At 45.6% G+C, this 12,984-nt stretch overlaps 1 protein-coding gene and 1 non-coding gene across 2 annotated transcripts in view; both read right to left on the bottom strand.

Moving 5' to 3' along the window:
* LOC126262680 (tensin-1) overlaps positions 1-12,984 on the bottom strand; it is a 622,011-nt gene that overhangs the window by 333,035 nt on the left and 275,992 nt on the right. The window lies entirely within an intron of this gene.
* On the bottom strand, positions 3,807-3,928 carry LOC126191730 (U5 spliceosomal RNA). Its single transcript, XR_007538452.1, has one exon. It is a non-coding gene; the product is annotated as a U5 spliceosomal RNA (small nuclear RNA).

Here is a 12,984-nt window from a genome sequence, read left to right as displayed (position 1 = left end):
CCTGTGGCCATAATAACGGCCTTGATACGGCTCGGCATTGAGTCCAACAGAGCTTGCATGGCGTATACAGGTACAGCTGCCCATGCAGCTTCAACTCTATACCACAGTTCATCAAGAGCAGTGACTGGCGTATTGTGACGGCCACCATTGACCAGACTTTTCAGTTGGTGAAAGATCTGGAGAATGTGCTGGGCAGGGCAGCAATCGAACATTTTCCCTATCCAGAAAGGCCCGTAGAGGACCTGCAACATCCGGTCGTGCATTATCCTGCTGACATGTAGGTTTTCGCATGGATCGAATGAAGAGTAGAGCCACGGGTCGTAACACATCTGAAATGTAACGTCCACTGTTCAAAGTTCCGTCAATGCGAACAAGAGGTGACCGAGACGTGTAACCAATGGCACCCCACACCATCACGCCGGGTGATACGCCAGTATGGCGACGACGAATACACGCTTTCAATGTGCGTTCACCGCGATGTCGCCAAACACGGATGCGACTATCGTGATGCTGTAAACACAACCTGGATTCATGCGAAAAAATGACGTTTTGCCATTCGTGCACCCAGGTTCGTCGTCGAGTACACCATCGCAGGCGCTCCTGTCTGTGATGCAGCGTCAAGGGTAACCGCAGCAACCGTCTCAGAGCTGATAGTCCATGCTGCTGCAAACGTCGTCGAACTGTTCGCGCAGATGGTTGTTGTCTTGCAGACGTCCCCATCTGTTGACTCAGGGATCGAGACGTGGCTGCACGATGTGTTACAGCCATGCGGATAAGATGCCTGTCATCTCGACTGCTAGTGATACGAGGCCGTCGGGATCCAGCACGGCGTTCCGTATTACCCTCCTGAACCCACCGATTCCATATTCTGCTAACAGTCATTTGGTCTCGACCATCGCGAGCAGCAATGTCGTGATACGATAAACCGTAATCGCGATAGGCTACAATCCGTGATGGTACCCATTTCTCCTCCTTACACGAGGCATCACAACAACGTTTCACCGGGTAACGCCGGTCAACTGCTGTTTGTGTATGAGAAATCGGTTGGAAACTTTCCTCGTGTCAGCACGTTGTAGGTGTCGCCACCGGCGCCAACCTTGTGTGAATGCTCTGAAAAGCTAATCATTTGCATATCACAGCATCTTGTTCCTGTAGGTTAAATTTCGCGTCTGTAGCACGTCATCTTCGTGGTGTAGCAAGTAGTGTATAAACTGACCCGATTATTTCCAGTAAGTGAAATGTTACTGTCATTTTCGTGGTAACGTAGATGTGGAACAGCCTCCGGGTGTGTTCTGTGGTACGTCAGCGCGGGAATGAGCTCCGCCTGCGCCGACAGGTGCCGCAGTCAGAGGAGTAGACTGCGGCTGTCGCAGCCGGCCGTCAGCGGCACCCCCCCCCCCCCCCCCCCCCTCACCGCCGCTCCTGTTTATCGCCGCACGCGCCGCCTGTCGGCGCACAATCCCTTCGCACAGTAGCGCGTCGCTGATGCGGGCGCCCTCACGCCGCCGTCCGTCATTTCGACACCGGCTATTCCTGGCCGCCGGTGCGTCAGCCACTCTGCAGACTTGCTCCGCTTCTCCTGTTTTTCTGACCTAATTTCCTCTCTCTCTCCTTCCCTGTCTCTCTCTCTCTCGCCCACCCTACTCTCTTCCAGCCTTAACGGCGCTACTTTCGCGCAATCCTTCCCTTCTGCCGATCTTTCTCCGTCCTTCACGGCGGCTTCCCCGACCTCTCGTGCCCGATCACCCGTTTCGGTTGCGCTCCGTTCCGAGACCACGGATCGCTTTTTCCACAAGAGGTAGAGAACAAAAAGAGCATTTTTCTCTGCGGGAAATGAAGCGACATGACAGATGAGCAAGTCGTGGTCTTGGGACAGCAGCGATGCCTCGCTAGGAAGAGGCTTACGGGTGCAGACCCCATTACGCCGTGGGTTTGGATCTCAGTTTCAAGTTTGCTTAGAGCACTGTGTAGTTCTTAAAAGAAATAATTTTGGACAGTAGGCTGCTTCTTTTATTTAAAATCAAATTCAAATGGCTCTGAGCGCTATGGGACTTAACTTCTGAGGTCATCAGTCCCCCAGAACGTAGAACTACTTAAACCTAACCTAAGAACATCACACACATCCATACCCGAGGCAGGATTCGAAGCCGGCCAAAGTGGCCGTGCGGTTAAAGGCGCTGCAGTCTGGAACCGCAAGACCGCTACGGTCGCAGGTTCGAATCCTGCCTCGGGCATGGATGTTTGTGATGTCCTTAGGTTAGTTAGGTTTAACTAGTTCTAAGTTCTAGGGGACTAATGACCTCAGCAGTTGAGTCCCATAGTGCTCAGAGCCATTTGAACCATTTTGAACCAGGATTCGAACCTGCGACCGTAGCGGTCGCGCGTTTCCAGACTGAAGCGCCTAGAACCGCTCGGCCACACCGGTCGGCTATTTAAAATCAACACTTTATTTAGTTATTTGGCGATGAGTTGATTTCGCAACCGTGGGCGTCATGAAGCTCCGTCACAGCGGAAATTATGTTACGCAGATACTGTGTTGCGGTCCACACAGTAGTGTCCAAAAATCGGCATGCATTGGTGTTCAGCACAACCGTACTAAGTACGTAGACAAATGATTCAGATGGCTCTAAGCACTATGGGACGTAACATCTGAGGTCATCAGCCCCCTAGACTTAGAACTACTTAAACATAACTAACCCAAGGACATCACACACATCCATGCTCGAGGGAGGATTCGAACCTGCGACCGTAGCAGCAGCGCGGTACCGGATTGAAGCGCCTAGAACCGCTCGGCCCCGACGGCCGGCAAGAACGGGGACAGCTTGCTTAGAAGAAGTCTTGTGTACGCTGTTTTGCTGCCTCAGCAAATTGTATGAAATGAATACTATTGTAATATTAATCCACTAGAGTTACTTTTATATGTTTTAATTACTCCACTGGTTTCGATCAATGGCTCATCTGCAAACGGTATAGAGATACAATCAAGCTATTGTAAGTATATATATATATATATATATATATATATATATATATATATATATATATATATATATGAGTTTATAATTTTTGGTTGTATTATGTTTTTTGCTTACGTTAAATATTATTTTTCAAATAAGATCTACTTTTATTTTTCGATATTGCTGCACGATTGTTATATTATCAATGTATGTGTTGAATTTGTATCTTTGTTGAAAATCGATTTATGTTTTTTGTCTTAAGTTCTGTTTGTTAGTTGACGGATTTTTTGCGAAACGTGAGTGAATTTTATATCCTCCAAGACGCCCATCTGCCATCCTTTCTCGGCTCAATGAACAGCTGAAAGATTAGTGCTTATGTCTACTATCGACTGTCGATTTTCTGGAAAATCGATATTAAAGGGGGGAAGAGACTGTTCTCGCTTTTGTTTATCTGTTCTTTGTATCTGGCAGTAAATTTTCGTCTTATTTGTCCGATGTAAAAACATGCCAAACACAATTCAAAACGAAAGACAGTCATAAATTTTACATGCAATGGAAATAGACTTCCATCAAAGACATAAATTTAATAGCGAACCCCATAGAAGGGTGGACCATTTTTCTGACACATACATCGACAATATAACAACCATTCACAAATATGATAAAACAAAAGAATATCATATTTGAAAAATAGCATTTAAGATAGTATACGATAAGTAAACAAATTATAACATAACCATAAACTATGAATTCATTTGCGCAGACAAATAGATGTAGTTATTTATAATAGCTTGGTAGTATCTACACACCGTTTGAGGATGAGCCTCGGCTTGAAATCAGTAGCAATAAATTAAATATAAAAGAATCAGCTGTGGTGAATTAGTAGTTATAGACTCATTTCATGCTCGCCTCCACGGAAATCTTTAGTAAAAGGCGAAAGATTTATTCGTCTCGGAGGGAAGTCCATATAACAATCATATATATGAGATTCTTATGTAAAATTAGAAAAGAACAAGCCATTTGCAGGTTTTCTGACGATATAATACATTAAAATAGGCCAGCGTGACGCTTGAAATGGAGACACGCATGCTGTGGTCTACGTCTTAAAAAACAGACATGTGTAGATATGTGTACGTGAGTAGGGTGATGCAAATGGTCAGCAATGAATCGGCCTTGTGAAGGACCGAAGTTCAAATTCCCGCTTGGCCACCAAAGCTAAACGGCTAAACGGTTCCTTTGGAAAAGAAACTGTCGATCTGATCCCAGTTCATCCCAATCTGAAGTTGGGCTCTGGTTTTGATGACCTGGTCGTCAACGTGACGTTTAAACCTCACGCTCGCTCCTGCACACATCTCTCTTTCTCTCTATCTACCTGCGTCTGTATGTAGCTTGAAAATACAGAAACTTGTTTTTTTTTATCATTAATAGAGAATGGTTGTTTACAACATGGATGTGACCTCACAACCAATGTAAACTGATGAACTATCTAGCCTAGTAGTCAACTACCATTAAACCATTGAAGTGCCATTTCAAACGCAGTTTATAAACACAATTCCGTAAACGTTTAGCTGTCGCCACATCATTTTCATATATGTTTTCTTTATTTTTTATTTTTGTAAAAGACCCACTTCCTAACTGTTGTGAATACTAACTGACCACATGGATAATACAATCCATTGCACGGTTCGCTGTCAGAGCGCCAGTCAGTAACTTCTTCGTCTTTATGTCCTGGGTTAACTCATGTTTAGTTAGGTACTTGTACGAAGGGCGTTCGATAAGTAATGCAACAATTTTTTTCTCGGCTAATTTCGGTCGAAAAAATGCGTAATTTGTTGTTGGACATCGTGGAATATTACCGCTCCAGTCCCTATAGTTGCATGAAGTTCCGAGAGGTGAAGGCGCTTTGAAAATGGCGTCTGTAACCGGGGGTGTGTTCCAAGCAGAGAGCTGTCATTGAGTTTCTTTTCGCGAAAAACCAGAGCATCGCAGCTGTACATAGGCGCTTGCAGACCTGGCAGTAAACAAAAGCACGGTGAGTCGTTGAGCGAGTCGTCTGTCATTATGGCAACAAGGTCGCGAAAACCTGTCCCATACCTCGCGTGCCGGCTGGACACACACAGCTGTGACTCCTGCTGTGTTGAAACGTGCGGACACTCTCACTCGAGATGATCGACGGATCACACTCAAACACTTCGCTGCTCAGCTGGATGTCTCTGTTGCCAGTGTGGACATAATCGTCCACCAATTGGGGTAATCACAGGTACGACCCCCTCTGGGTTCCTCACTACCAAACAGAAGATCATAAAAAGCACCGAAGGATCGTCCGTGCAGAATCTCTTGCGCGTTACTCGGCTGATAGTGACGTTTTCTTGTGAAATATCGTCTCAGGCCACGAGACGTGGTTCATCACTTCGAACTGGAAACAAAACGGCAATCCGTGGAGAGCACCTCACCACCTCTCCTCCGGAGAAAAAGTACGGAGCCGCACCCTCGGCCGGTTAATGGATGGCGACGATGTTCTGGGACTCTGAAAGGATTGTTCTGGTGCAACTCTGTGCTGCTCTCAAAAAACTGAAGAAACGACTTCAGCTTGCTAGTCGCGATAAAAATGCAAACGAACTTCTCTTTCACCATTGTAATGCAAGGCCTCACATAAGTCTGTACACCCGAGAGGAGCTCACAAAAGTTCACTGGACTGTCCTTCATCATTCCGCACCTTCTGACTTCCACCTGTTTGTCCCAATGATGGATGCATTGCGCGGCAAGCAATACGTGGATGACGGCGAGGTTATTGAAGCAGCAAGACGTCGGCTCCGACACCGGCCAGCGCAGTGCTACCACGTGGCCATAATGGCCCTCCCACCAAGGGGGCGTAAGGCCATCGCATTGGACGGAGATTATGCTGAAAGAAGGCGGTTTCTAACCAAAAGAGTGGAGAATAATATAGTGTACTGGAATCCGGAGTAAAACCAACCTACCTTCAAAATAAAATGTCCTGCATTACTTATTGAAGGCTCCTGGTAGCTCGAAACAATATGAATGATGGAACTGGTACGGAAGGAAGCTCTCTCCGCCCCCCGCCCCCCCCATCTCTCTACCTCTCCCTCTCTTCACTCTCTCTCTCTCTCTCTCTCTCTTCCCTAATATATATATATATATATATATATATATATATATATATATTGTTGTGGTCTTCAGTCCTAAGACAACATCCTTCTGAATCTGCTTAGTGTATTCATCTCTTGTTCTCCCTCTACGATTTTTACCCTCCACACTGCCCTCCAGTACTAAATTGGTCATCCCTTCATGCCTCAGAACATGTCCTACCAACCGATCCCTTCTTCTGGTCAAGTTGTGCCACAAACTCCTCTTCTCCCCAATTCTATTCAATACCTCCTCATTAGTTATGTGATCTACCCATCTAATCTTCAGCATTCTTCTGTAGCACCACATTTCGAAAGCTTCTATTCTCTTCTTGTCCAAACTATTTATCGTCCATGTTTCACTTCCATACATGGCTACACTCCATACAAATACTTTCAGAAACGACTTCCTGACACTTAAATCTATACTCGATGTTAACAAATTTCTCTTCTTCAGAAACGCTTTCCTTGCCATTGCCAGTCTACATTTTATATCCTCACTACTTCGACGATCATCAGTTATTTTACTCCCCAAATAGCGAAACTCCTTTACTACTTTAACTGTCTCATTTCCTAATCTAATTCCCTCAGCATAGGTTAAAGTTAGATATAGTGGGAATTAGCGAAGTTCTGTGGCATATATATGTGAGGGGTGGATTATGACGGGAAGTGAGGCAGAAAAGAATGGAGGACGAGGTGTGTGGGGGTGTGATTGTGGGGAAGAACTTTTGATATTTAGCTAGCAATACACTATACTTGTGTAGACTGGTAAAATATTGGAGAGTTACTAAATAAAATTTAGAATAAAAGGGTATCATGTACAACGTGAATAAATGAAGGTGCCAATCGATACGACACATCCTGAGTCATACAGGTATTGTCGATTTGAGGTAGGTACGAAGTTTGAGTGGTTAAAATTGCAGAGGCAGACCAAGGCGTGACTACAGTAAGCAGGATGAAATCGATATAGGTTGCATAGATACACAGGTATGAAAAGCTTTGTATGGCATACACTAAGGTGATGAGTTGCATCAGGTCTTCGCAGTGAAGACCACAACAACAACATTATTGGGACTGATTTAAAAATACGCAATTTCCGGAAAAACTGTTAAAGGTCTTTTAAAAATTATGATCTGTTCGTTTTATCGAAGTGTTTCCGGTTGATAACGACAAACGTCACCTTGTAAGGATCGATGAGAAAGAACTCATCTCTGAAGGAAGAGACACGAAGGCTCTAAAGAGAGGAAGAGGTCACTTGGTTGTGCAGGAGGAGGAAGCGGTTGGCAGCGAGACGAGGAAATTCCGGCGGAGAGCGGCGCCCGGTGGTTAGAGGCGGGCCTCGGGTCTCGCCCGAGGCGGGGGCGTTAATGGCGGCCGGGCCTGCATAATGCCTCCCAAGGGGCGCGGCTGCCGGCCGGCCGTGGCTCCATTAGGCTCTGCAGTCTGGTCCGGAGCAGCTCTGCTCGGAGCGCGGGTCGCTCGCGAGTCCCCGAGGAGTCGTATCACGGGCCAAATCAGACGCACGACCTAGAGTTCCGAGTAAATATCACTTCCGAGTCGCACTAATCTTTTCTCCTGTGTTCCTCTGACCAAGAGAGATTCGTCGCTCTTCATCTTTACAGAGAGAACAGTACCCTAGACACTGTTAATGTAGCGTGCGACTTCGTAAGCAACTGTAAGGAGAGGTGAGCTACACCGTGGTACAGCAGTCGTGGGAAATCTGGACAGGTGTAGGTAAGATAAGCGAACAAGTTAACCACTGTAAACAGAAGATTTGCTAAACGTGCATTTCTCCAAGTAAAAAAAGGCTCCTTACAAATAATGCAGTAAGAAACAGAGTCCTGCTGTCTCAATGTCAAGAAGGATGAACCACGAATGAAGGTGCCATAACATAATGTGGCAAGTGGAATGAGCAGCTGCCACTGGCCGTCCTACACTATGTGATCAAAAGTATCCGGACACCTGGCTGAAAATGACTTACAAGTTCGTGGCGTCCTCCATCGCTAATTCTGGAATTCAATATGGTGTTGGCCACCCTTAGCCTTGATGGCATCGTCCACTCTCGAAGGCATACGTTTAATCAGGTGCTGGAAGGTTTCTTTGGGAATGGCAGCCCATTCTTCACCGAGTGCTGCACTGAGGAGAGGTATCGATGTCGGTCGGTGAGGCCTGGCACATCCCAGAGGTGTTCTATAGGATACAGGCCAGGACTCTGTGCAGGCCAGTCCATTACAGGGATGTTGTTGTGTAATCGCTCCACCACAGGTCGTGCATTATGAACAGGTGCTCGATGGTGTTGAAAGATCCAATCGCCATCCCCAAATTGCTCTTCAACAGTGGGAAGCAAGAAGGTGCTTTAAACGTCAGTGTAGGCCTGAGCTGTGATAGTGCCACGCTAAACAACAAGGGCGCAAGACCCCTCTATGAAAAACACGACCACACCGTAACACCACCGCCTCCGAATTTTATTGTTGGCACCGCACACGCTCGCAGATGACGTTCACAGGGAATTCGCCATACCCACACCCTGCCATCGGATCGCCACATTGTGTACCGTGATCCGTCACTTCACACAACGTTTTTCCACTGTTCAATCGTCCAACGTTTACGCTCCTTAGACCAAGCTAGGCGTCGTTTGGCATTTACCGGCGTGATGTGTGGCTTATGAGCAGCCCCTCGATCATGAAATCCAAGTTTTCTAGCCTCCCGCCTCACTGACATAGAATTTGCAGTGGATCCTGATGCAGTTTGTAATTCCCGTGTGATGGTCTGCATAGATGTCTACCTATTACACATTACGACCCTCTTCAACTGTCGGCGGTGTGTCAGTCAACAGACGAGGTCGGCCTATACGCTTTTCTGCTGTACGTCTCCTTTCACGTTTCCACTTCACTATCACATCGGAAACAATGGACCTAGGGATTTTTTAGGAGTGTGAAAAACTCGCGTACAGACGTATGACACAAGTGACATCCGATCACGTGACCACGTTCGAAGTCCGTGGGTTCCGTGGAGCGCCCAATCTGCTCTCTCACGATGTCTAATGACTACCGATGCCGCTAATATAGAGTACCTGGCAGTAGGTGCCAGCACAATGCACCTAATATGAAAAACCTATGTTTTAGGGGGTGTCCGGATACTTTTGATCGCGTAGTGTATTTTGTCGTGGTAGAGGGCACTCGTAGTACAGAGCCGCTGGAGGCGTGGCTCATCGGGCGTGCTCCATTGGGTCCGCCGGATCCCACATAACCACTATCAGTGTCTAACGGAAACTTGCTATTCTGTTACCAACCTTGAGACGTTGTGGGGTGGTGTCGATATCTGATACCACAGTTAACAATTGGCTATAGAATAAACATACACTGGAGACCCATCTGGGAGTGATGGCATGCAGAAAATAAAAAACCAAGCGGCCACAGAACAAAAAAAGCTCGAAGATAGAAGTGACGGCGCTGGCGATTTGTTATCAAATACATACAGGGTGTCCCAGGTGGAATGGTCAGTATTTAGGTATATGACGGAAACGATCATATGTCATATGGACTTATGCTCTATTCTCAACAGTTTCTATGACATAATGCATTTAATGTACATTGTTATTTATTTTCCGTATTATTCAATACATTCTTAGGTTTACACATGTACACATGCACGACTGTTAGAAAACATTGTAACATGCGTTTTACATATTATGAATTGAAAATACGTATTCTTGACACATTCACGTGCAAGCATTATCGTACATGTCATACTACAGAGTCGTACACTTCACAATAAATGGTCGAATATCCTATCGTCAACTTCAGTGCATTTGCGAAATCTTGGGAGAATATGTTGTGCTGCTTGTCTTATTGCCTTTGCAAGCTCCCTAATGACGCCAGCAGCGTCCATAATGCGAGCAGGCAATTCATCTCGCGTATTGACCTTCCGTCTGAAATCCTCAGAAGTTGTCCAAACCCACACACACAAATCGGAAGGTGTAAGGTCTCTTGATTTTGGTGGCAAATTAATTGTACTACCATGACCATGCCAGCAATTACGATAAGTGCGACTGAAATGTTCCTTCACACGTCTGGTAAAATGTGGGGTAGTTCTGCCATGCTAGAAGTACATTGCTAGAAGCGCATCCACACATGTCTACGCTGATCATCGGTTCTCAATTCGAGCGGGACTCACCACTGAAGGAAATGTACTCCAGTGAGTGACATTACAGGCCGAAGACGTGTCTAGACAGGTACCGCACAGCAGTGGGATGCTTACCTTACTGTCGCCCGACAGGAACTCCTTTGGTTATCATCTGCGGCACCCTTACAACACAGCAGTACGTTGATGATACTCTACGACATGTTTTGTTGCCTTCCGTGGCAAGTCACCCCCGCTTACATTTCAGCAAGACAATGCCCGCCCGCACATAGCGACAGTTTCTACTGCTTGTCTTCGCCATATCTCTCCACAATTGAGAACATTTGGAGCACTATGGGCAGCTCCCTCCAACCATATCGGGATGCTAACGATCTTAGGCACCAGTAGGACAGAATTGGGCAAGATATCCTCAAGAAGACGTCCAACAACTCTCTGAATTAATGCCAGGCCGAACAGTTGCTTGAGTAAAGGCCAGAGTTGGACGAACGCGTTACTGTCCTGCTCATTTTATAAAGCTCTTTCTCTTGACTAAATTATCAAATTTTTCTGAGATTGTAGCTGTTTTTTGTTCATGTTGATCATATTTACCCATTTCCGCCCTATTCGGATAATACCTTCATCTTGCATTCATATGTGTATAGGGCAATTCCGTGATATTACAAACTTTTATGGCTGATGTAGAAGTGTAAATATAGCAATCTCATGCAAGGGACCCTGCTTAGGAGACGACCGAATCGAAAGTTTTAAGCGAAAATCGTTCTGATACCTCGGACGGTGGAAACAGACACACACTGGCCAGGTTCCTGCAACACATCCTACTTGTTATTCACCAGCGCATGTTATTCAAGCATAATGGAGCACAAGCTCACCTTTGACTGAGGGTTCGTTAAGAACTGGATCAGAAATTCCCTGAAAAGTGGATAGGTAGAGGAGGTCCTGTTTAGTAGCCAGAACGTCCACCTGGTCGCACGCCACTTGATTTCTTCATGTGCTGCCATGTGAAAAGTCTTTCTGTACGAGACGTCTGAAGAGGCTGAAGAGGATCTACTGGCAAGAATTCTCGATGTGTGAGACACTGTTCAGATGACACCGGGGATATTAGAACGGATACGACAGAACTTTGTGCGACGATGCCACGCCTGAACTGACGCTGGGGTATACCACTTTGATCGACTGTTGTAAATTTAGTAGTTCTTGAAACTTGTCCAGGTAAATGCATTTCATTATAACTGTGGGATTTTCGGTTTCGCTGGCATCGAGGTACTTGCGCCGTTACTAACCCATCAACAGGGGAAATTGTCTGGGGTGTCGGGGAGTGTTCAGTGGGAATTCTGTACCTCAAGAGCAGGATCCGGAAGTTGGGGTCCTTAGTTTGAGCGCTGCGCGGGGTTAAGTCAGAACTTCTGTCGATTTTCGCTTATACGTATCTTTCGAGTCGGTCTTTTCCGGACTAGGGTCCCTTATGTCATAGCGATACGTTGATTTTTGTTCATCACTTCTCAAAGTTTTTAACGTCATCGCGGAATTACACTGCATACGCAAACACACGCACTCACACCAAATAACTTCAGTTTTCGGATGGCGATGCGTGTACTGTGTTCGGTCAGAATTTAGGAAAACAGAATATAAAATCTAGTTTGTAACTGAATTATATGTTGGAATTCCACATCGAAGGACCTCAAAGCAAGGGAAAAAATATCCTGAAGGTGAATAGAAGACTAGCGGGAACAGATAGCAGTACCTTGGCTCGTTAATGTAGTGTCGAATTTAAGGATGATTTAGAAGAAATGTTGAATGGAACTAACAACCTACTACATACATAATTAGGCTTAAAGAAAAATAACGCTTTGTTTAAAGTATTTAACAGTAGTAGAAACCAGAACTTCAACTTGCCAAACACCAGAATTTTGAACGAGACTGTAGCAGAAATAGTGAAAGGATTGTTGAAGCTAAGTAGCGTAAGAACACCAGTAGGTGCCGGCCAAAGTGGCCGAGCGGTTCTAGGCGCTACAGTCTGGAACCGCGCGACCGCTACGGTCGCAGTTTCGAATCCCGCCTTGGGCATGGATGTGTGTGATGTCCTTAGGTTAGTGAGGGTTGAGTATTTCTAACTTCTAGGGGACTGATGACCTCAGAAGTTAAGTCCCACGGTGCTCAAAGCCATTTGAACTACTAGTAGGTGCACGTAGTAATGAAGTCATCAGAAGCGAATCGATGTAGGCGAAAAACACTTCCTTGAAGAAAATAGCTCTATCGGTGTCATTAATTAACGAATTGGTTTATCAGGCACAGAGGAAATTGTACGGGAGCGAAATATGGATAGAGGACAGCTGGAAAATAAAGTATGAAATGAAAAGTTGTAGAAAGAATAAGTGAGGAAAGAAATTTGCAGAGAGGCTCCACCAGAAGGAAGAAAAGGTCAATTAGACTTCCGTGACTATTTAACCCTCTCAGACCCTCTGACCGCAGTTGTGCACATTAAATTTTACAGTGTCGTAGCTGCAACAGAAGTATCTTTTCCAAATGGAAACCTGAGGTAAATATTTATGAGTGTTAAACCCTTCCATCATGAGCAAGTGCTGCCATCTCTTGGGCATCACTATGAAAATATCAGCAAATCAGTGTAGCAGTGCGCAGCAACTCGTGACCATCAGAATACACGGATGTGGTTGGTTCGCTATATTCCACTGTACAACTGTATATTGTTATTGTCATTTTGCATGGTAATTATTGAATAAATA

This window comes from Schistocerca nitens, chromosome 6 (assembly GCF_023898315.1).
Source record: "Schistocerca nitens isolate TAMUIC-IGC-003100 chromosome 6, iqSchNite1.1, whole genome shotgun sequence".
Taxonomy (NCBI): Eukaryota; Metazoa; Arthropoda; class Insecta; order Orthoptera; family Acrididae; genus Schistocerca; species Schistocerca nitens.
This window is presented reverse-complemented; position numbering and strand designations above follow the sequence as displayed.